Source organism: Magallana gigas, chromosome 4 (genome assembly GCF_963853765.1).
Source record: "Magallana gigas chromosome 4, xbMagGiga1.1, whole genome shotgun sequence".
Classification (NCBI taxonomy): Eukaryota; Metazoa; Mollusca; class Bivalvia; order Ostreida; family Ostreidae; genus Magallana; species Magallana gigas.
The window spans coordinates 14,249,540-14,276,324 of record NC_088856.1 but is presented as its reverse complement, the minus strand read 5'-3'; the positions used below and the strand labels follow the sequence as shown (position 1 = coordinate 14,276,324).

The window sequence follows — 26,785 nt, the reverse complement described above, 5'->3', positions numbered from 1 at the left end:
ATATTATCCACGTGAAAACAATATCCCCTAGCTTATATGCAGAATAGCTACACAATAATCCTAATTTGTTCAAACATAAAAATTATTCATTGTTAATTCAGTCAGTGTTTGTAATGAAAATAATCACAATTTTAGTTCGAATTTTCTCAAATGAAATTACCATGATAAAGGGTAAGGTTAACCGCATAGAGGGCCCTAAGTTAACACTCTAGCATATGACAAGCTTATTTACCAACATTTACTCACAAAATGATTTTTAGTGTAACACTTTCATGCACATTAGCTGGAACAGTATATTTGTAAGGAAATAGGTTATATGTATGTATTGATGATTTTTTTTCGCACATATAGTTCATAACATGAAGAATTAATCTTTTATTCACTATCAATAACTGATAATGTTGATTCTCTGTACTGTGAAAACATTTGAACAGCTGACTGATATTCACCTTTATTGAACTGTAAAAATCAAAGTACAGTTGAAAGAAAAATTAGTATATCATGGTTTATCAGTTGATATAATTGCTCACATCATATTTAGATTTCATGTGATGTGTTCATTATTATTACAAATTCTTATTTTCCCCCATTATTTTCAAATCATGAAAACGTAAGATTTCTAAATACACACAGTTATATAAGATATGAAATTGTCAAGTTAAGTTACATTAATTTGAATTTTCAAGATTAGAATAAAATGTTGACAAGTTTCACCTGATATCAAATTTTTATATAGAATAATCCATTTATATGAGGTTCTGTCTGTCTATGTTGCATACACTTTCATAATATGCCTATATGAATTTTATTTTTCTACATGTAGCTTCTTAAAATCATCCTTTCATATGAGTCCTTCTTATATGTTTTAAGTAATAGTACCAGTAATATCAGTGTTTTTTTTAATACAGACTTTTCAAACCTCCAAGAGATGAGAACATCACTGATATGTGTTAACGAGGTCATTCCTAATACAAGACACAATGTGGAAAATATATGACTAATGTAAAGAGCTGAAACCATGAGTGATGAAGAGAAGAGCTGATAATCAGATTATTGTTTCTCTTATGTTCATCCTGATAAAGCCTTACCCCATTGATGACCTGGATCGTTTTTTTGGTAATTTAATGGATGACAATATTTATTTGAACATTTATGATATAATATTAAGACAATTAATAAGCAACACAACATATCATAAGATATGAAACTGGACTAAACCAGTGATAATCTACCATTTATGATTTATTACATTTACTTGGATTTGAAAACCATTTCTGAAACTCCAAAAGTCATGAATAACTTGGACATATAATGCATACAATTAAGAATTAGTATTGTAAAAGAATATATATTATGATAATGCATATGCTATAAGAAATACAATTGATAGATATCAAAAGTTGTTTATACTGACCAAGCATAAACCAAGTATAATGAAATTTGTAATGACTATATACTGTTTACTGTTCATGTGTAGAAACTGGTTTTTAAAATATATGTCTTATGTTTAAAATTATGTTTAATTTGATGATTGCATAGTACATCAAATCATCATTTCTCTCTATTAGTGTCTGTCTATTTTGAGGTTCGCGGCTGTTAAGGCTGTCCGAAGCTAAATATATATCGAAAAATGATACTATTTTAATTATCGAAAAATGCTTTAACCGAGTGAGTTTCTTTAAACTTTTATTACATAAGTTAACAGTGGCATCCAACACTATATTTGATGTATTTTTGTGACGTCATATATTTTTCTTAAGCACGTGACGGATGTATTCTAACACGGTAAATAATCTATAAAAATCGCATCGGCACAAGTGAATAATGACATTAAATCAAAACTATTTTTATGAAAAATCCTTCGATAAGTAATGTATTTTGCAGTTCTTGCTGGGGGTTCATATAAATATTTCGTTTATTTGAAATATTGTCAAAACATTTCGCACCGCCATCGAAATTAGGCACATTTTTACCTTTTAGGCTCGATTTACACAAAATCGGGTCAATCGGTAGGTTTCCCCCAGCAAGATTCACAGTGGTACTTATTTTCTCTCCCGATTTTACGTAAAATATACTAAGATTGTTTTTATCTTTCACTTGTGCCAAGCCGTTTTTTATATGCACATACATATCACCATTCATTAGATTACACGTAGCAGGGGGAGTCTCAAAACCATTAGTTTATGAATAGTTATTTACCTATTACGAAGCTTTAAAACTTTTGATTTTTTTATACTCCGTATCGGTGATATTGAATTAAGTATCACTAGTATTTACAACAGTGTCTATGTAAAGAAATGAATCGGTTTTATTATGCACAATGAATATCACTTATTACGTTACGATACATTCCCTAAGAACGATCGAAAGGAATGCAGATCGTGACGTCAAAGTTAACTATGTTGAAGTTTCATGTATAGTTTCCGCAATGCGGAAACCATTATATCGATTCAGCAAGTATCCGTTAGGTTTCAGTCAGCAGAAACTTTAGTCTAAGATTCCTGATGGTTTCCGCAATACAGAAACTAAATTTGAATCGTGTGAATAGTTGTGTAAATTATTATGGAAATATCAATCTGTTTCAGAACATTTCCGCTAGGTTTCAGTATGCTGAAACTTTAAGTTAAGATTCCTGATGGTTTCCGCAATGCGGAAACTAAATTTGAATCATGTGAAAAGTTGTGTAAATTATTATGGAAATATCAATCAGTTTCAGAACATTTCCGCTAGGTTTCAGTATGCTGAAACTTTAAGTTAAGATTCCAAATGGTTTACGCATTGCTGAAACTATTACTAAAATTGATTTGAGTTTAATAGTGATATCATTTATTTTCAACAGGTTTAAGTTTAATTCTAGCCTAATGATAATGAATCCGTACATACTAAAATGTATAGTAAGGTTTCAGCGTGACTGAAACTATATGTATACATGTAACTATCTTCAAATGTGGCAAATAAGGCGTTAAGAACCTAACAAAATTAAAGTAGTTAATTGAATTTGAAAAGAAAAACTGATGTCTGATCTTGTTTAATGCATATGATGAAATCATTAATCTTAGGTACTCGGGCACGTGTATACATGTGTATACATTCTTTGTCCAGGTGACCTCCTCTGTGATTTTCCTGTATATTCTGTGTGGATTGCAGGGTTTTTTCTGTCAGGAGTGAACAAAAGACTGTTACATAACATATACACAGTACGAAGCGAGAGTGTATAACTGGAGCCCGGCGGGAATTTTTTTCCAATATGTGTGTACCTGAGTTAGTAAAACTGATAAGTAAATTATAATTATTTAATAAAATAAATTAATATACCTATTTTGTAAGACTCCTTCTTAAATCATTTAGTTATCATTTGAATGAACCTTGAGGTACATGTACAGTAACTAATTAAGCAAACAAACTAAGGTAAAGTCGTTGTAATTTTTTTCAAATCGTACCAAATATTCGTACAACCTGAAGTTTAGAGCTAATTCATTTCTTTTTTAGTACCACGCCAACACATGTACACAGGAATTTTTTTTTTTAAATTACTGCATGTATGACTGTATCATGATTCACTGGCGTCGGAAGCAAATTGAAAGTGGTGGGGGGGGGGGGGGCTAGACTAATCCTCAGAAATATTGAGGAAAACCCCTAAAAAACCCTAATTCCCAAAATCATGAAAATCCTAATCCGTGGGGGGGGGGGGGGGGGGGGGGGTGTATACCTATACTATATACTTCCGAAAATAAATTTCCCTACCCAAATTTTTTTCTCCCAAAATCATGAAATTCCTCATCCGTGTCGGGGGTGGGGGGGCTAGTATGCCTAATACTCCAACTTCTCAATCTTTCAAGGTAAATTTAGGAACAATTACATTTCCGGCGCCCCCCCCCCCCCCCCGGTTCGACGCCTATGTGATTCATGCATTTCTATACTTTGTATTTACTTTCTGTACTGTGAACACAGAAACACAGATATTGATACATGTTTATGAAACATGCACATGTTTCTGTTATAAGATATAATAAGCATTATTTATAATTTTACAGAAGTTATACGTTATATTACAAAATCAGTTAAAAATCCAGCACTAGCCATGTGGTGCACGTGATTTTAATCCCATATTTAAAATTTGATTATACATTCCTATACATTTGATGTAGAAAGTATACCAAATAATTAAAATTATATTTTGTTTATATATCAGTCCGACGTGTACGTCTTACTTCCCGGCTTGTTTAACGCGTTTGTATTTTAATTTCATAAGTATTCTTAACGTACTGTTCATCGCATGACCAATCAGTGCACATGTGTAACTGTAAAATAATTGCCATCAATTCATCGTAGTTGTAAATTCACCGCACGGGTGAACGCTGTTAACCGGACCGCGTTAATTGATCGGCATCTAATTATATTTGTGATTTCTGTGTGTTCATGCAGAACCTGCTCTGTGATGAACATAATATTTTCACACCTCTATATTTTGAATAAGAATATGACCGTGTCAAGACTAACTTGTCAGTAAACTATATATGGCTCTATCATGTTTAGTTTGGCAAAATCATCAGTACATGTAAATAAAATATAGTTAAAGACAAAATCTGATACATATGTCTCATTAAAACTTGTTTAATTTCATTAGACATTTGTAAACAAACGGTCGGCCATTTTTTTTTTTTTGGTTAATCACGTGTTACAAATACAATTGTAACAAACACACGCCAATACTTTGTCGTATTTAACCAGGAAATACTGACTCCGACAGTTCTTATTTAAATTAAATTTACATGTAAAAAGTATACTATTCGGTAAAAAATGATAATTCTGATTAAACATTATTCATTTTAAACTATCCCAAGATGCACTTTTCCAAGATTTAGCGGGTTCTGATTGGTCAGTATTGGCGCACTTTATGATTCCGAGCGAAGGTTAAAATGGACAAGAAGGTGCTGTTGTAAAATGGAGAATTGAGAAGCATTAATAGCCTCTACAACAAGGAGATAATGCAGGAACGAAGAACTCATGTCAGGGTAACTTAATTCACAATATAGATACTCCCAATAACATTTTCAAGGCTCTAATTTATCTCTCATTTGTAAACGAGATCTCGCGCCATCACTGAATCAAGATGGCGTCATTTTTTCAAACTTGGTTCGGCGTTTTAATTTTTATTACCGTATCTCTTTTAAATATACGTTTTGACCAAGTTAACCATTAACCAACTCTATATGCATGATAATCAAGATTATCCAGGGTATACACATATATAATTATATAAACGTCCCTAATATATGAATGCTTGGTTGGTAAACAAGACGAACAATGAATCTTTCGCACATTAAACAGTTTACAAACTCTAAATGTAACTGTAATGATGGTGTTATTGTAGACAGATTAAGACAACAACTCCAACGTAGGGTTCTTGATTATTACTTTATATTATATTATATCATAAGCTCTATGTGTGACGCAAAGCCTAATTGATCTGCATCTGCATGATCCTGATATATTCTTCAGGTATGGAATAGTCTATAGATTTCTTCTTGGTCTTAAGCTAAACACATCTGGTCAGTATGAAGATCAGATCAAAAAGGACAAAGCAAAGAGAGGGAATTTAAAGGACCAATGAAATTGAGAATTCAAAAATAGAATTGACCATGTGATATATAATTAACTAAAACAGGTTTACACTGACCATAATGACCATTGTGATGTCATACTATATAAATAACTATGTAGCTATTTACATACTGTTAGGTTGTACATAAAGTTGTTTATATTGACAACTTTTATAGTAAATACTGTAAACTTATAATTTATAGAACTATTAATTAATAATTTCATGATAATGAAATTATTACTTAATTAATATGAAATATCACCCTATCACATGCTTCCCCTCTTTGTGAAATGACGTCCTCGTCATTTATTACTTATCAAAACAAATATCTACGAGTAATTTGAATTACTTTTAAACCTTCATGACTGCAAGAAAACTGAAAATAAAATATCTTAAAAACTATAAAAACGCACTATATCTCTCTTCGTAATTCTATAGATTTTATCACTAATTTAGCTGATTGAACTGACTGGTTAATACTGATGTCGTTAAAATTGTAAATACTAATGTCTACCAGAAATGATCTGTAGTAGAGTCTTTTCTATTAGTTCTTTGCTATTTTCAGAGTGAAAAACATCACTAGAGACTAATGTCTGAAGGTAGTCTGCTCTTATCTTCCAATCTGGTTGTTTTGTTAATACCTGTTGATTTACTATATAATCGCCACTTGTAATCCATGATGTTGTTTTCTTTGCTCTCTGAGATCTCCTTGGTAATGATTCTGTCTGCTGTTCGTAAGCTGGATTTTCTCTAGAATTGGTATTATCCAAATCATTATCATCATCATCTTCTTCTGCATCATCTTCAGTATCATCATCAGCATCATTACCATCAATAGATGTATCTACTTCCTTTATCTGAGTATCTTCTTCAATATCTGTTGTAGCTGTAGCTCTAGCCATAGCTGCATCTGTAGCTCTAGTTGTATCTCTAGTTCTAGTTGCTGAAGCACCTGAGTCATGCATATCATCTTCAAGTAAAGGTGTACCGGTTTCACCTTCATCTTCAGCGCTATCTTCTTCATTGTTGTTATCTTCTTCATTGGCCAATGAATTCTCTATTCTCAAAGCAACAGTATCGTCGTTGCTATGTGCAATGGAATCTGCTTCATGCACCATTATCTCCTCACTGTTGGTATCTGAGTCAGAATCTTCATATTTTGAAGCATTCAATTGAGATCTTCTTTTCATTTTGATTGATTTCCTTGGTGCTGGCTTTGGTTTTTCTTCTAGCAAATCAACATGTCCAATTGGAAGTAGCAAATTTCTATGTAAAGTTCTTGATTTTGAAAAGTTATTTTCCTTTTTAACTATGTATACAGGAATGTCCTTGTTAGGTTGACTAATTACAATGTATGGGTCTTCTTCCCACTTGTCTGACAACTTATGTGGGCCATCGAAAGCAACTATCTTCACCAGTACTTTATCCCCGGGCTGAATGACAGCACCTCTTGCCTTGATATCATAGTTTTTCTTCTGCTTTTCCTGAGAAATTTTGATAGATTTCTTTGCCAAATTGTACGATTGTTCTAATTTAGATTTTAAAGATTTTATATAAGCGTTGAGATTTTCTGGTTGATTTTGTTCTTCTGTTCTGAACAGTAAATCTATTGGAAGTCTTGCTTCTCTGCCAAACATTAGAAAGAAAGGTGATTGACCTGTTGTCTCTTGCTTCATAGAATTATATGCATGGACTAAACTTGAAATATGTGACTTCCAGTCTTGTTTTTGTGAATTCTCAAGAGTTCCCAACATCTTTATTAAAGTCCGGTTAAAGCGTTCTGTCAATCCATTGCCCATTGGATGGTATGGCGTTGTTCTAGACTTGTTAATGCCCAATATATGACAGAGTTCCTGTATAATCTTAGACTCAAAATTGGCACCCTGATCACTATGAAGCCGCAAAGGTATTCCATAGTGGACTATGAAATGGTTAAACAATGCCTCGGCTGTAGTTTTGGCAGTTTGATTTCTCGTAGCTATAGCCTGAGCATAACGAGTGAAGTGATCAGTGATGACCAACACATTTTCATATCCTCCTTTTGATTTCTCTAGTTTTAAGTAGTCCACACATACAAGTTCCAAAGGCTGTGATGTTTTGATATTGGTAAGTGGAGCTCTTTCTGTAGTTGGTGTTTTTCTGAGAAGACATCTCTTGCAGTTGGATATGAAGTGTTCAATATCTTTCGTCATGCCATACCAGTAAAATCGATCTCTGATTAGACTGATAGTCTTCTCTCGGCCAGGGTGTCCCATGTCTGTATGAAGGTGGTACAGTACTGTTGGAATACAAGATCTCGGTATAATGATCTGTGTCTTCTTATTTTCATTGACAACTGTCTCTCTGATCAATACTCCATCTCGTAGTCTTAGCTTTTCAAAATTCTTGTGAAGTAAAGCATGGTACTGTACATTGTTGTATGGTAGATGATGTTTTTCTGGCTTATACCCATCTCTTACATATGGTATCCAGAATCTTAGAACTGGGTCATTGTACTGATGGCGACAAACATCAATCTCTGTTTGATCACTCAAATCTGGTTGGTTGTCAACTGCTGATGAAGATATGGATAAGCATTGTACATATGGATCATTGCTTCTAATTGAGTTGCATATGGTCTTTATGGAATCAGATGTAATGATTTCCTGGTTTGGTATTCTGCTTAATCCATCTGCATCTGCGTTAAGTTTTCCAGGTCGATATAGAATCTCAAAATTAAAGCTGGCTAGATCTGCGATCCATCTCTGGCTCGCTGCATCTAGTTTTGCTGATGTTAATACATAAGTGAGCGGATTGTTGTCTGTGTACACTTTAAATGTGCCTCCATATAGATAATCTCGGAATTTTTCACATGCAGCCCACTTTAATGCCAAAAACTCCAATTTATGAACAGGATAATTCTTTTCAGATTTTGACAAACTCCTGCTTGCATAAGCAATAACTCTCTTGAAATTATCTTGCGTCTGATATAATACAGCGCCAATGCTTGATGATGAGGCATCTGTATGTAACTCGAATGGTAATGAGTAATCTGGGAATCCTAAAATTGGATAAGTAGTGAGTTTCTCCTTTAGTTTTCTGAATGACTGTTCTTGTTCATCTCCCCATTTCCATTTGTCATCTACTTTTAATGTCCTAACACCTGTTCTTGTTTTCTTCTTAGTATTAGGAAGGAGGTCATTTAATGGACGAGCTATTGTTGAAAATCCCTCAATGAATCTTCGGTAGTATCCAACAAAACCCAAGAATTGGCGAACTTCATCTGAATTTCTTGGTTTCGGCCAATTCTGTACCTTGCTGATCTTATCTGGGTCTGGCTCTATCCCCTCCTCACTGACAATATTTCCTACATATTTGACTTTCTTTTTAAAGAATTCGCATTTCTTTGGTGAAAGCTTCAAATTTACTTCCCTAAGTCGCTGAAAAATCTTTTCCAAACGTTCTACATGCTCTTCATAGGTTTTGGAGAAAATTATCAAGTCATCAAGATAGATGAAACATATGTCTAGGTGAAGTCCATCAAAGCATTCTTCCATAAGCCTTTGATAAGTGGCAGGAGCATTGACAAGACCAAATGGCATGCGATGGTATTCATAAAAGCCTAGAGGTCCAACAGTAAATGCCGTTCTCTCTTTGTGCTTTTCATGTAACTCAACTTGATGGTAACCACTCTTCATGTCCAATATGGTAAAGAATCTATTTCCTGCCAATGCATCCAAAATTTCCTCTATACGTGGCAATGCGTAGGAATCTTTCTTTGTTCTCAAGTTCAGTTGTCGATAGTCTACGCACATGCGCAATTCATTATTCTTCTTTCGACAAAGGACAACATTACTCGACCATGGCGACTTAGATTTCTTTATAATTCCTCCTTCTAACAGCTTTCTTAAGTGATCTTTAACCTCTTCAAACATAGCAGGTGGAATACGTCTTGGACGTTGTTTGAATGGTGTGTCGTCATGAAGATCAATCCTATGTTTTACAATGCTAGTATGTCCAATATCTATATCTGACTTGGAAAAAACATCCTCATACTTCCTCAATAAATTCTCTGCTTGTTGTTTCTCTAAAGTTGTGAGTCCCTCATCTTCAATTGTAACTAAGCTCAGGACATCTTTTGCTTGTTGGAGATTAACACAAGGTATAGCTCTTTGTTCTGGTTCAAGTTTTACAGGCTGCAACTCACACAAGATAGATTTTGGTGGAACTTGTACTGTCCTGGTAGTGATATTATCAATGTCCACTCTTATCACATGATTTGCTGGATAGCAGTAGTCTGTAAGTGATGGTACAATATCCAGGTCTGATGGAATAACAGAGCGAGATGTAGCTTGTAGAACTGCTGTTGTAGATTGATATGGTATTGCTTTATCAATGTATCCAGATATTGAGACTGTTGAATTTGGTGGTATAGAAATACAAAAGTTTTCAGCTGATTTTACAATTCCAAGTCTATTGTTGTTGCGAGCAAGTTCTTTATCTCGTATGGTCATGCCTCTAAAAGCTAAATACCAAGGCGTAAACAATGCAGCTTCCTGCAGATATCTGTCTCCGTATTTGTCTTTGACAACATCTAGCATGTGTTGTAATATGTTGGTCCCAATAAGAAGTGGTACTTGGCTGTTGTAATTGCTGGTGGATACAACAAGTAATGGAAAATTAAGTGGCTGTTTCAGTGATTGTGGTATTCCAGTACTTTGGATATTAGCCTCGATGTAACCATAATATGGCAACTGTTGACCATCAGCGCATTCCACTTCTAAAAGTTCTCTTATTGGGTGGAGTTCTAAATGACGAAGGTGGTTTGTATAAAAATCATTGCTGACTGTTGAAACAGTAGATCCAGTGTCAATCAATGCTCGAACTAAGTGTCCTTCTATACTTGCTTCAACTTCAGAGGTATTTCCTACTAGTTCAACTGGTCTACTCTGATAAGGGCGTTTCTTGTAATGACCTATCGTCTGCCCCGCAACGAAGGTCTTCTGATGTTTAAATTTCTCCGGCTGTGATCCATACGCACAGTACATCTACGTGCTATATGGCCAGGTTGTTTGCATCTATAGCATATTGGTTGTCCATCTTCGGTCTCTTGTAGATTAGATTCTTGGTCACCATAGCCATACTCATATTGGCGGTAATATCCTTGATTATATCTTGGACTACGGCTATAGTTACCATATGAACTTCTGGATTGGTAGTTTCCTCTACGGTATTGTTGTTGCTGATCCTTATGATCCCAACTTGTTGGTTGTTGTTCGAATCTCTTGAACGTACTTCCTTGTTCAATAGCACTGACTTTGGTGGTAAGCTGTTGAATCATTCCTTTGAGTTCCTTGATCTCATCTTGTGTCTCAGGTTCACTCGATGTTACAGCCATGTTTGATTGTGCTCTTTTCGTTACATGTTCTTTTTCTACAAGTCTGATTTCCTTCCTAAGTTCATCAAAATTTGTGAGTGCATCAAACTTGTATCCTGTGATATCCTTAATCCATTGATGCAATCCATTCCAGAATTTGGATCTTAATTTCTCATTAGCATCTGCCTGTGTCGCAACTCCTTTAATGACCGCTTTTCTATAAATCTCTTCTAACCTACAACTCCAACTCATGCTATCCTCGTCTTTCTGTTGTCGAGCACTGTAAAATTGTTCCATAATGGTTTCTCCTCGTTCTATTGTTCCAAATACACTCTCCATCTTGTCCAGTATCTGAGTTACAGTGGCTCCAGAACCAAGTCTCATTGCAACTTTTCCAGCATCTCCTCTTAGTGATCTTCTAATTGATTGAGCGATAGATTCCTCTTTGTATTTCTCTTTAATTAAACAATCCACTTCATATCGCCAAAGATCATAAGTAGTGTCGTTCTTGCTGCCGTCTCCAGAAAAGCAAGAGATCTTTGGGATATAGGAGCTAGTGTTGCTTCCTGATGCTGCTGATTTAACAATTTCAGTTTGTTGTTCTGTTTTAACATTAACAAACTCCTCTTCATTCATTTGTGTGACATATTGAGTCATCCATTGTTTGAAATCTTGAGCAGAATCAGCTTTTGGTTTTACATTCAGTTCTTTAAAAACTGACGCAATTTGATTGAGTTCGTCTGGGGATAATTCTGCCATGCTGAATTGTTTATGTTTCGATTTCGGAACACGGTTTGCTAGCTATTTTCAAAGGATTAAATTCAGAATCGGTGTTTCGGATATTTATAACTTAATATTCTAAATTAAATTTCTAATTAAATATCTATGACTACTACTAACTGATAACTTAGCTAATAACTGAAAATAAACTATCTTAATAAAATCTTAATGTTAATTTAAGTGAATAACTAGATTAATAAATTGATTGACTTGTAATAAACCTTAATTGAATATACTGCTAAATAAATATTCTAGCTTATAAGAATAACTACTGGGTAATAATATCTAAATAAATACCTTAATGTACTAAATGATTATAAAATTATAAAAAAAAATGAAAAATATCTAGTACTGTAGTACTTAAATTAAATAAAAGATACAAAAATTTAATTTACTTTATAAAAAAATAATTACTTTCAATGAAAGATAACTCTCAAGAAAATGGCAATATTTGGCTTGTGCACTCAAGCGTGACAAAAATTTAAACAGGAAAATATTACTTGTATCTCAATATAGTTCTTAAATGATAGTGTTTTAAATAATTTCAATGCTCAAAAAGAAAATCTTTCAAATAGAAAAAATTATGATTACCAAATAAATAATGAATATGAAATGAAAAATGAAATGACAAATTTGCTGAAAATAAGTGCTAATTATAACACCTAAAAAATAACTGTGATGTTTATGAAAAAAATGAATATATATTACAAAGTAATCTAGTCTAAGTCTCTAAGATGACAAGAATCTAAATTAAATACCAATAAATACTTATTACAACTCAAGGGGAATTCAGACGTCTGAAACTAATTATAAGGTAGACAAAAAATGTGCTAAGTAATCTTAAAGATTAACTTAAAAAATGTTACATGCACCAAAAAATTCTACCTTACCGTGCTGGCAAATCTTGAAACAATGAAAAACACATGCAGTTCAATAAATTGACTGTCAGAGGTTCAATGGATAACACTGAAGTCACTATCTTCACAATGTGGATGATCCTGGTTCTTGACAGGAGTCCTAGTCCTGGGGTTGATCCTCAGTCCTGGTCCTGATAGGTCCCTCCTGGTCCAGTTGATGGCTCCTCCTGGGGTTCCTCCTGATCCGTCCTGGGGTTCCTCCTGATCCGTCCTGGGGCTCCTCCTGATCCGTCCTGGGGCTCCTCCTGGTCCGTCCTGGGGTCCTCCGAGTTACGCATCCATCGTAGGGCGCATCTGCTTCAGTATGTATGTCCAGCCAGTCCCAACGTGGGCGCCATTGTAATGATGGTGTTATTGTAGACAGATTAAGACAACAACTCCAACGTAGGGTTCTTGATTATTACTTTATATTATATTATATCATAAGCTCTATGTGTGACGCAAAGCCTAATTGATCTGCATCTGCATGATCCTGATATATTCTTCAGGTATGGAATAGTCTATAGATTTCTTCTTGGTCTTAAGCTAAACACATCTGGTCAGTATGAAGATCAGATCAAAAAGGACAAAGCAAAGAGAGGGAATTTAAAGGACCAATGAAATTGAGAATTCAAAAATAGAATTGACCATGTGATATATAATTAACTAAAACAGGTTTACACTGACCATAATGACCATTGTGATGTCATACTATATAAATAACTATGTAGCTATTTACATACTGTTAGGTTGTACATAAAGTTGTTTATATTGACAACTTTTATAGTAAATACTGTAAACTTATAATTTATAGAACTATTAATTAATAATTTCATGATAATGAAATTATTACTTAATTAATATGAAATATCACCCTATCACATAACGAAAAAAAATTATTAATTAAATCCGGAAAATGAAATCTTTCACGTTTTTCTTTTTCAGCATTGACAGCATACAAAGTCAATGTTTCCGGTGATTAGTTGCATCCTCTGTTCGGTGATTCGGGTGAGTGTTTTGACCAGCTGGACGATGTGAACGCAAGGTATTGCTTTGAAATTGATTATTTTCACCATTAACTTATACATGTGTTGGATGTTTATAATTTACTATAGAAATTTTTGGGAAATCCAGGTCTAAGTTCTTGAAAAGGAGGTTGATGGGGGGAAGGGGGGGGGGGGGGTGAAACACACTTATTGTTGATAAGTTTTTCCATTGTTCAACAAACAATAAATGAATCAAAATGAAAATAACGTAGCATCAAACATAAAATGAAACATTTTAGACCAGATACTACTGTAGTCATTATATGACATAGTTTAAACAGCAACTGGCAACTGCATAGTAGCTTCTGTATTCAGAATTTTATTCAGAATGCCTTTATTACATGTTAGGCTGAATGACTTATGTTTATTGTTTAAAAATCTAAATGAATTTTTATTATTTATGTTTAAGATAAATAGAACAGACATAAAGTACAGCACAGTGAAAGGAACAAGTTCTTCGCAAGAAGAAGAATTTTAATGCTACCACTGTCCAGAACTACTAAGTCTGCTGTAGCCATGATGTGATCATATGAGTGCTTCACCGGTCTGGACAATGCTCGAAAGTCCCCCAAAAAGGCCTATTTCCATAAACTACGACTCGGGTTACATCAACAACAGCCAAGGACACTCCTTATTGATTCGAATGGACACATCTCTATGACCCGACTAAACCTCTGCAGAACAAGACTTTTAAACTGTAAAGTATTCTCATTTCAAAAAACCTATAAACTATAAAAGTACTTTTTTTATATGATCAAATACCAGTATATTACAATGTCTGTCTGTAAGCTAGAATCTTAGAAAATCACATGGTTTTGACTTATTAAATGATTGATTAGACCTTGCAGGTATTAACTTTCATTTTCTTAAATAATTTGTTATACTTGCAAATATTGCATAAAATATTAGACTCCTTGTAACATATATCCTCACACCTCCAAGTTGATAAGTGTTAACTACTTTTTTTCCCATTTTCTTTGTTTAAACATTTATTGATAACTTAGTTTTTATTTGCAGCAATATATGAAAAATTAAGAAACCAATCTTAAATGTAAAAACACTGCATTAGGAGATGAATGCATGGGTCATAGAAATGATAAAATACACCAAACAATATTCAATTATGTCGTATATGAAAATATATAAAGACAACATATACCCCATGTATTACAATTTTTATATAACAAAATTACTTGGATGGAAAGCTGTTTCCATGTGGGTTTTATTTTAATCTGTGTTATGTAACTAATATATAATTGGAATTAGCTTTTATATCATAAGTAAAATGCTGGTATTGATGAGAATAGTAAGGTGAATGATCTTTGTGATACTTTCTATTTTATACATTCATGCTACAAAAAGCAAGTACATGTACATGTAGTAATACTTGTCATATATAAACAATGTATATTTTACTTCATGTCTTGGATTTAAAAATATTAATGTAGTGAAATGTAGGAAGGTAAACCGTGTGTAAAGAAGAATATTCATCAGGAATGAAGTGTGTTGCAATCAGCATAATTAATTAAATGTGTACATCATATTTTTGCACATGATTTGACAGACTGCTCCATTGTTAGCTTTTTATTGAACGACAAGCTTTTCATATCTCCCTCTGGGTCATCTATTAAATACTGACAGGCTTATGATATTAAAATCTGATCAGTTGGTACATCATGGGTGGAAATGAAAAGTTCACTTTGGACTTAATGGATTATCAAAAAAATGATATCAAATCCTGTTCTATTGTAAAACATTAGATTATATTACTAACAAAGAAAAGGTTTATCCCAACTTGTATGTGGGTCACTTTGACCTCATTTTGGAATTTATTGACATATTCAAATCAAATCTGGGTCATACCTCTATAGTCAACTACTATCTTGTAGTGTTGTTTTTTTTTTTTTTAAAGATGGATACTTTAACGGCTGAACTGAGGAAGAATCTGAGTGAACGAATCGAGTGTTGACATCCCCTGCACCATCTGCATGAGCACGTTTTTGAAAAAGTAAGTTTAGCAATAAAATTATATTCATTGAATGGCAGTTTAAACATGTTTGTTATAAGAATATAAACCGAAAGACTGCGATCTCCTATTATACCAATGGGTTTAACACTGTTTAAGAACTATCGGCGGATCTAGAATTTTTTTCCGGGGGGGGGGGGGGGGGGGGGGGTCCGACGGTTATTTGAGTTTGCCAGGGGAAGGGGGTCCGAGGCATATTTTTGGTAATTTTATAATGTCATTTAAAAAATTTTGAAGGGGGAGGGGGTCTGGACCCCCCTGACCCCCCCCCCCCCCCTTGAAACTGCTTAAAATCTGAAAACAATTGCCAATGTGCTTATATGAAATCCATTTATCTTCCCAGTAGGTCTGACCTGGGTTACACAGACCTGAAGAAAACCATGAAAAAGTCACCTTACTGATTAAATGAATGGTGCAACTGGCAACCAAAAAAGAACGATGACGTAATTTGTTTAAGATTATGGAGAGGAACATATACACAACAGTGCTGAATTCCAATGTGGATATTGTTGTGATATTCTGATAGCTGTTTTTGTGATTGTTTATGTGTGAAATCAGAATGCTCACGAGACTGTCAAAAAAGGACATTTGGAATGCCTAGGACTTGATCAATCGTAATACAGCAAGTGGTTGTGCAGGAATTGTGAACTATATGGTTTGAGCTTTGCTTACGGTAAACAGTGATCATGAACTTTTGTCCATATCCGTCTGTGCGCGTTGTGTCAATCCGTCTGTGCGCGTTGTGTCAATCAAACTGCAATACATGTTATTCTGCAGCAATAAATTGTCACTGATTGGCTGAGTACTTTTAGTCAAGTTTCATCATGATTTGTTCATCATATTTCTGTTTATTGTATTTATAAAATGTATTTAATTTACAGATTATTAATTTTAACTGGTGTCCTCTATAACCATGTTGAAATTCCAGTTTCAGGTCTCTAATATTATACATTAAATTTTTAATTCAATACTTATTTTGTGCATGTTACAATGAATAAAATATTTTTTTTACTTCTTTAATATTGTGTAATTACAAACTGTTTTTTATTTTTTTTATTTTTGAAAAAGTCCAAATTCAATGTAATGCAAAATGTTAGTCTTCTTGTAACCTTTTTGCATCTTTAAAAAAATAAAACTGTAATGGCAATTAAAGATTTTTTTCCTTTTGGTTGTAGATCATAAAATATACATGACTGCTTTACTGTATACATTTATAATTTATAAACATTGCATATATTGTACCATTTATGCCAGAGCACAGAAAATGCATTGAACCAAATTGAATATTTCTGCAATGTCATTTTTTTTATGCAAATGTATTGCCAGAAAGGTTAAAATATTATCACAACAGTATCCACATTTTTGCCGTAATACTTTTCTGGCAATACATGTATTGCTGCAATCTCAAGTATTGCCAGAAAGGTGTTGTTGCAACAATGTGTTGCAGCAAAACATTTGCGGCAACATCTTTCTGGCAATATTGCCGCAATCTCATTTGCATACGAAAAACGTTACTGCAGCAACATTGCCGCAAAGAATTGCCAGAAAGGTGTTGTGGCAACAATATGTTGCAGCAAAACTTTTGCGGCAACATCTTTCTGGCAATGTTGCCGCAATCTCATTTGCATACGAAAAACGTAACTGCAGCAACATTGCCGCAATGAATTGCCAGAAAGGTGTTGTGGCAACAATATGTTGCAGCAAAGCTTTTGCGGCAACATCTTTCTAGAATATTGCCTCAGTCTCATTTGCATACGAAAAACGTTACTGCAGCAACATTGCCGCAATGTATTGCCAGAAAGGTGTTGTCGCAACAATATGTTGCAGCCAAACTTTTGCGGCAACATCTTTCTAGCAATATTGCCGCAATCTCATTTGCATACGAAAAACGCTACTTCAGCAACATTGCCGCAATGTATTGCCAGAATGTTGCTGCAGTATTGCTGCAATGATGCCAGAATGAGTTTTTGAACGAGTTATGAATGTATGGTTGAGTAAAATTTTATTTTAAAATATTTTTTGAAACGATTTTTGTGAATAAGAATATTTTTGTTATATACAGGTATAGATAATTTATCTATATTTTTATCATTTTTGCATGAAAAAAAAAATACATATTTTATTAGGCCACACCAATATAATTTTTTGCTTGTCGGACATTAAGAGGAAAAGGGTACAAGCGGGCGAGCGATAAAATAATAATAATAAAACTAGAGCAAAGCTCGTTGCAAAGCAACGAGTGGGTTTTCCGCTAATGTCGAAAGCAACGCTAGAAGTACGTCTAAGAAGCAGAGTTCTTAATCTAGTAACAAAGAAACCTAAGTACAAAAAGATAAAGAAAACGAATGATTTTTGGTACAACTTAACATAATCCGAATGGTTTTAAGCACGACTTAACCAAAAACCCTTAACCATTTCAAGAACGACTTAACAAAAAAAACAATATGTTTAAGTACGACTTAACAAATTTGACTTCATTTTAGGTACAAGTTAACTTTACCTTGAACTAACATCTTTTTTCTTAACCCAGAATGCAAAATTATAATTTACGTAAAAAATCAATTTTGTTTAAAACATAATTCTGAGCAACTTTTCCTCTTCACTGCTTTTCAAAGGGTTGACCTTTCGTACTGTGTGCTCGTTGCGTCATTAATTGTCAGAAACTTATCGATGTAAAGTTTACTTTACTGTACCTCTGTGAATATTTTCTATGTAAAATTACTATGAACCAGACAACATTGAAATGGTGAACATTTCAAAGGGCCCCGCTTATGTTATTTCAGAGAATTTTGCTTTGACCTTGACCTTTAACTTGAAATTTTTCCAGCTGGCATAGAACTTTTAATTCAATTTCATTCCCCCTAACATACATGCATTTTTGTTCAATCTGACCAAGATTAAGCATATTTGGAAAATAATCTACTGTCTAAAACTAATTTTAAAAAGGTCTGCTATGACCTTCACATTGACAGACTTGGTTCAAGGTCACTGCAAGCCATTAACCAATAAACTCTGTAAAGGTAAAATATTAGCCAAATAGGGGCTAAAAGGAGAGTATATCTATGCTCTTAAAATATGGATTTTTGTGTGTTCTGATATGACCTTGACTCTTCATCTACAAATATCATTCGAGGTCATTGCATATATTTTGATCAAAGGCATCATGTGGGTGAAGTATGAGGCTGAATGGAGCAAAGGGAGAGAAGATATACTCCAGACAAGGATTTTTAAAAATAAAATTCTGCTATGACCTTCACAGTTTCTTTTCACTGAAAATAGGTTCAAGGTCACTACACACCCTTTACTCAAATGCTCTGCTTATGTGAAGTCTGAGCCAAATAGGGGTTAGTAGAAAGTATATATGCTCTCAAAAAAGGATTTTTGCATGATCCGATATGATCTTCACCCGTTACCTAGAAATTTCATGCAAGGTCACTGCACATCGTTTAACCATCGAGACACTCTGCGAGTATTAGCCAGATTGGACCAAAGGGAAAAAAGATATGCCTCAGACAAGGATTTTATATATATAATTCTGCTATGACCTTAACCTTATACCTAAAAACATGGTTCAAGGTCACTGCACATCCTTCAACCAAAGGAACCCTGTGGATGAGGTATGAGCCAGATTGGGCCAAGGGGAGAGAAGCTATGCTCCAGTCAAGCAATCTCGGATGGACAGACGGACAAATTGATCACTAGAAGGAGCCCGCATAAACATGCCTTTTTATCTAATTTAAAATAGTATCCATGCTATCTGCCCTTGGTGAATAGTCATCAAAACCATTCATCAGCAGAATTTGATTTCCCTCCTTTTTAAGGTGGTATGGGACATCTGTCGATATTAATTTGGATTAAAGTACTATATAATTGAAAAATTTTCAACGGTTTAGAATTTTCAAATTTTACAATATTTAACCAAAAAATAGCTTTTAAAAATATTTGAAAAGGTAAAAATTGTAAAAACCCCAGCGGGATTCGAACTCATGACTTACAGGTTCCTAATAAACCCTCTAACCCACTGCGTTAAGGAGTTAGGTGACCATTTTTGAAAAGAAACTACATGTACTTATATAATTACACTTTATTTTATTGTCTATTTCTATAAACAATACGTCACAACATGGTAGTGTCCCATATCACCTTAAACTCGGAACACCTCTGACCTAATAAGATCGCCGCATTAAATACAAAGTTTGATTTAACTCTTATTTGTTTATCATCAAGAAATTCTGCATCGCTGACAAATAAAGTTTTCTTCTGTATAATGAAATACCAATTAACTGACTATTCGGACAATAGCAAGTTTATTGTCCCACTCCACAGCAACTATTTCCCTTGGCTTTGCCTCATTAAATAGTTGCTGTCTTGGGGGACAATAAACTTGCTATTGTCCTCATACCCAGTAAATACTAAATAGGCATATAATATCCCATCCACCTACATTTCATGTTATATAACCTCCCGTTTGTAACCTTCAATTTCACTGTAAAGTCAACACATCTGTCATAGCCGCAAGTTTCACAATTTATTTCTGCTTCTCATGTACTTAAAATTAGGGGCCTTAATATTGCTTACCAATTCCAACAAGAGACATCCCTCTAACTATTGATAATCATTAAAATTCATTTCATGAATCTACGCAACAATGATAAACCTTCAAGTACAGTCACTCTCAATTTTACAAAAATATTGACGGTACTTTATCCGAAACTGTTCCTTGTATCTTTAACTTAGTACACTAACATTTTTATGAAAAGACAGTTTGTTTTAGAATAAAAAAGCTAATGCAATTCTGAGAAAAAGAATACCACATATTGCCAATTCCATTGAGGTTTAATAAAAATATGGCCATTTAAGTGAACCCACCATTTCCAATTTCCTTTAGTAAACACAGATTTACAGGGTTCTCCATAGTAAAACATCTTTATCTGACCTTTTAGAGGTCAACTTTTGTTCAACCACCTTTAAAAAGAAACCTTATTCAATACAACATATGCCTACATGATATAATCATGATAAAAGCTTCACATCACTTAGAAATACCCTTACATGTATACCCCCACCCCCCAATCTTTTGATTTTCATAAAAAGTCATGGTTTGAAATGTTTTACCTAATTTTATGAAACATGTGGCAATTTCCTTGAGTCATTTCTCGCACATATTTGAAAACAATCATCAATGATTCTAAAATGTGATCTTTATTTGTTTATTGTATGATTTGTACCATTTTAATTAACAAATAGACAGCTGTCCTGCTTGTGATTTCTTGTTTTCATGAAAAAAGTAAGCTAACAATCATATTTAGTGAATATCTAATCTATTCTGATTTCTAGTCTTCTTCTAACCATGCTAAAACAGTAAGTTACAACCTACAAGTTAGACATCTGCCTTAAATTAGAATTAAATTCAAACACACCCAGGTAGCTGGAGACAGAGTTGATTTCAATGAAAAATGTTCAAATTTGACATGTTTTTCTACTTTTTTATGCATATATACCTTAGAAAGGTAGAAATAGGTTGTTTCTTGTTCATTTCAAAAGTAATTATCATAGCAGATGTTATTTCAAAGTCAAATGTACATTTACATATCCTACATGTAATCTTAATGCAGACAATTAAATAGAGGGGGGGGGGGGGTTTCAATTATGTAAACACATCTAAATATCTTTATGAAATAAAAAATTAAGGAAACATAATTGTATACTTTTATTGAAAAACAAATTTTCACAGCAATTATGAATTTCTTTAAACAGCCTTCATTTTGTTTTCATAATTTCTTATCAAACACAAACCACAACATGGCATGATGCTTTCTTCAAGTTCCATTATTGTTCATGCATTATCGGATTTAATTTGAATTACCAGTAAATAGTCTGTAGAACACAAGGAATATGCATGTGGATAGAGGTGACAGGTTAATCTCAGGAGCTGACCCACAAGAATTAACAGGTACCGGTAAAAGCCATGTGGTAACAAGAGTCTGTTTTGAGCTGAAATAAATAAAAAAAATAATTAGCTGTGTTTACATACATGTACTAGTAATAGCTGTGTTTACATTAACATATGCATAGTATTTCTGTAAAAAATACACTGACCATGCAGTGTAATAAGTATGACATATCCGAATGCATGACATAACATTTAGGCAGTACAAGATCAAAAATTTGCATATCAAGTCATAATATAATATTAAAAAATTTTCATACGTATAAACACTTATCAAATTGAGAAAGAGAGAGAGTTTGAGAGAGAGAGAGTTTATTACCATACTTGTAGTGCAACAGTCAATATTTCAATTCGTAAATTACAAACGAATATTACCCACCGAACAGGGTCAAAGTACATGTACTGGTATTAGCTTCTGGTATACCATTTTTTATCAATTCTACTGTGTTTTTTTTGTTTGCAAATAAATTTAGCGAGGGTTTTTGTTTATTTTCTTATAAATTACATGTTTTAAAAACAATACTACGTGTAATAAGCATAAAACATGTATGAGTAAACTTAATGAAGAATTTTTATTAGATTATTTTTCAAAGAATGTGGTACATTACATGTATGTCAATCTTTATAAAACTAGCGTATATTTCGTGCGCCATAAATTGCAAGTTTTTTGTAAATATCATTTACTTGCATGATAGGTATATATGGTCTAACCAAAATTTTCTTCATAAAGCTACAGCTGTATGTACCACATATATGTTTTGTCACAAGTATACATTTTAAAAAAAAATACCCAAATTCCAACAGTTTAAACTAGAAAACTGACCAGTCAGGAAGGGCCCCGCTATGACAATTAATATAGAGAAGTGAAAAAAACTTTGAATTCCATCCTCTTTATATTAACAATGATGAGAAATAAATGCCCAGCATAAGATGTAAAGAACTGCAATATATAGGATCTCATGATTTGTAGTTGGATATGATTTTCATCCAACAATTAAAGTGTTTTTTTCTTGAGCCTTAGTGAGGGGATAAAACACACAAGTTGGATAAAAATTATATTATACTACAAATCATATGAGATTCTATTTATCCCATGTTTTATACACCACAATCAATGTTTACACTGTTTATTAAACTCCACATTATTTTACTTCATTATGCCTACGCAAATCCCGTTGTAAAGTCACAACTGTGGGATATCCAAAAAATATCCAATGAGTCATATCCATGGGATAAAGGAGGTTAACATGGGATGAAATAAAATTTGTTAGAAAAACAAAGAATTGATACCAATGCAATGATACCTAGGCTTTGCCTCAACTTCAAACATCACTTGCACACACATGTGTACGGTAATACATATAACAGATAAAGACAGACCTTAGATTTTCTGAAACAGGCAAGATAATTAATCTCAGGGGATTAATTATCCTGCTCTCATCCATTTATTGAATTTAATCAGGGCTTACAGAAGGAACATTTTCAGGTACTATTGTTAAGTTTCCTTTAATATAAACATAGCAACCAAAAACAACAACACCAAAACATCCATTAAAAAGAGAAGAAAAAAAAGAATCAAAAAACTGATATCTAATAAATTTTTTTTTTTTTAAATTTATGTAATTCATATATTTTTTTTCATTTTACAAAATATAAGTATTTGGACTAGAATGAAATATATTCTTTATCAAATACCATCCTTTAAACTGAGGGGTAAAAATATTAGGGTGCAGCTCATGGAATGAGAGTTGAATTTGCTTCAAAACAAACATCAGTGCAGACAAAGGTATTCATTAATTTGATATGACAGATAGATATAAGCCTCTAAATTTTCTGCAGCAGGCAAGATAATTAATCACAGGGGATTAATTGTTCTGCTCTCTCATCCTTTTCTTCTAAATTTACAATAAGATTTTTTTTTTCAGAAATGACAGAATGGGGTTATTATCTGATTACCTGTTAAAATTAACAGCATTAAGGCAGAAAAGAATAAAATAAATAATTAAAAAATGAAATAGTGTGGAAGGTTAATTAATCCCAAAGGACAAATATTGCACAGCCTTCCATGTATACAATGGTAACATTCTCAGCAGTTATCTCTCTTTGCCCATTCATTCTCAGCAGTTATCTCTCTTTGCCCATTCATTCTTATGCATAGTTAGGACTCTACCCCACCACCCCAGCTCCAAACCAGAAGACATAGAGAACCAAACTTAGCATCAAAATATGTATTTCTGCCTACTGAACTACCATACCAAATTTGAACTTGATTGGGCAACCACAAAAAAAGTTATAAGAAAAAAACACAAAATTTGTGGACGGAAGAGTGACAGACGGACGGACAGAAGGACGGACGGACAGAGTGATTACTATAGGGCACCCGCAAATCCTTGCGGGGCCCTAATAAACTCAACTCATTCTCTGATAAGTTCATTGTGTTTTGTGCGTGCATATCTTATTTGTCTGCTGCAACAGCAGCCAATCAGCGGTAAGCTGAAGCCACAAAAAGAAAGTTTGTGTTTTAGGAGTGGGTAAATTGTTTATGCGACACTGTCAAGAAAACCACACCAAATAATAACAAGAAACATAAATATTCACTTAAATGTATTCTGTTGTAAAGTAAAGGTTTTTAACACTTATTGCATCTTGCATAACATGTGATGACCTTAATCATCTGTCATATATCTGATATACATGTATATGTAAAAGATGGGAGAAATAACGACGGAACAAAGTGGGATTCGAACCTGGCCCTCTGAATCTTTAGTCAAGTGCTCTACCAACTGAGCTACATGTATCTGGCACCGGTATTCAAACCAGTCTGACCGTCACATTCCTCCCCCTTAAATGATCTTCACCCTCGAAGATCATCCCTGGCAGGATCGAGTTAACCTGTTAGTTCCAGGGGTTGGTCACAACACCAATATTGTAACAGGATGGGAGAAATAATGAAGGGATTTGAACCTGGGCCCCCTGAATCTCTAGTCAGGTGCTCTACCAACTGAGCTATCTGGCACTGGTATTCAAACCGGTCTGATCGTCACATATATAAAGAATTATTTTAAACAATGTTGTTCAATTAAAAATAACACTCGCAACCTTCAGTTTTTGTCTGTAATTAATCAATATTGGAGTGCGATCAGTTCTCGCCGAGTACCATTTCTCACCAGTGCATTGTTACGTCATTTTATCAACACATAAAATTATATACGAAAATATGATGTAACAGTGCACCAGCAAGAAATGGTCTTCGGCGAGAACTGCTCGCACCCCAGTACTGCCAGTAGTCAGATTAAAAAAAGAGAATAAAAAATTACATTTAAAACATTAACAAGGACAATTTAAGTACACATCATAACTGCTAAACAAGAAAAATTATGTGAACTGGTAGAATGGTGCGCATAGTTCTAACTTGTAACCTACATGTACAAGTACATGTACCGGGTACCCGTTGGTCTGCTATACCTCTTTTATGATACAATGATTGGCATCATAAAGATATTAAAGTCATGTTTTAACTCTGAAGTCTGAAGTATACAATTTTATTTACTTGAAGTTATGTCTACAGGGTATTCATGACTACATTTGGAGCCCTCTGCACAAGAATATATGATATGTTTCTAATTAGACCCTGCTTTGAATTTTGAGTTGAAAATTCACAATCTGTTATTTTTTTAAATAGATAAATTCAGTTACCCTTTCCAGTCCCCCATGAACATCGAGCGAGTCTAAACACCCATGAAACATGTAAAAATTACACGTTAGTAAACAAACACCCACACCATAACAAAAACATCTAACAGTGTGCACGTACTTACATACGTACATCTATACTATATACTAAATTTTAACCAGTTAACAAGAAACTTTAAAAGGAGTAAAAGACTCACCTTCTTCAGTAACATCCACATAAATCACACACTTTAATGTCCATCTTTTCTCCTTTATTACTCGTAGCTTATCAACGGCTGATCGTCGACAGAAGTGTTGCTGTCAGAATTTCCTCGTAAACGATTCACACGAGAAAAATATCCTCCTTAAACAAATATGTAGTATTGTTCCCTGTGCATGTTCATATGTTTCACAGCAAATTGAAAATGCTTGTGTACACCGAAAGAATACACAACTTCTCTTCTGCATTACGGCTCTCTTTTCTACAATGCCGTTCGTTACTGTTTACATTCGGCGCGCGCGCGCGGGGGTCACAAACAGGGGCGCCCCGACAAATAGTTGCACATAGAACGTTTAAATAATGTGTGTTCATTGAATTCATAAATGATATAGATGAAAAAAATGAAATTGAATCACAACAATTTATCTAAGACGCAACACAACGTAATGCAGTAAATGCCTGGGCCTTAATGTGGCATTTGTTCGCTTGTGTGTCTATGTAGACATATTAACTCGTTCATGTACGATTCTCACATATTTGTTTTATGAAATTTGAAAAAAAAATATAGGACAGAACTTGTTTAATTTGATACCAAATGACATTATTTAATATATTAACAATAACTAAATTAATTTTTTTTCATAAAATGATAACGATTTTTGCTATAAGAAAAATACGTGTATGAGCTGCTGACCCCTAATTATAGGGGCCAGCCCTTTTTTCTTAATTTTAAATGAAAGCTCTCGTTATTCTAAACAACTTTTGTTCTATATGTATTAACAAAATATTTTTAGTTTAAAGGTCATAATACAAAAAAAAATTTCAGCCCGAAAAAATCTTAAACTTTGGCGACAAATAGCTCAAAAACTAACAAAGAAATTACCAAAATTTTCATGCCAGCAAAATTATAAAATGTTACCGACAATTTCGCCAAATTTCATGCAACTATCATCTGTAGTTCCCGAGATCAACTCTGGACAAAAGACCCCCCAATTTTCAATTAAAGGGCAATAACTCATAACCGGAATTGAATTTTAAAAATTTGAAAAAAACGTCTAGAGATATTAATATCATCTACATACCCTGAAAGTTTCATAGCAATCAGATAAAAAATGTTCGAGAAATCTCGTGCACAAAATTTGCGGGAAAAAAAAAAAATAACTAGAGCAAAGCTCGTTGCAAAGCAACGAGTGGGTTTTCCGCTAATGTCGAAAGCAACGCTAGAAGTACGTCT

At 33.7% G+C, this 26,785-nt stretch overlaps 2 long non-coding RNA genes across 2 annotated transcripts; one reads left to right on the top strand and one right to left on the bottom strand.

Moving 5' to 3' along the window:
• Positions 1-4,526: 4,526 nt before the first annotated feature.
• Positions 4,527-15,556, top strand: LOC136274486 (uncharacterized). The gene is made up of 3 exons (XR_010712846.1): positions 4,527-5,015; positions 13,583-13,682; positions 14,093-15,556. It is a non-coding gene; the product is annotated as an uncharacterized lncRNA (long non-coding RNA).
• Positions 15,557-21,406: 5,850 nt separating this feature from the next.
• LOC136274485 (uncharacterized) lies at positions 21,407-26,180 on the bottom strand. The gene is made up of 2 exons (XR_010712845.1): positions 25,550-26,180; positions 21,407-21,703 (listed from the first exon to the last, which is right to left on the bottom strand). It is a non-coding gene; the product is annotated as an uncharacterized lncRNA (long non-coding RNA).
• Positions 26,181-26,785: the final 605 nt, after the last annotated feature.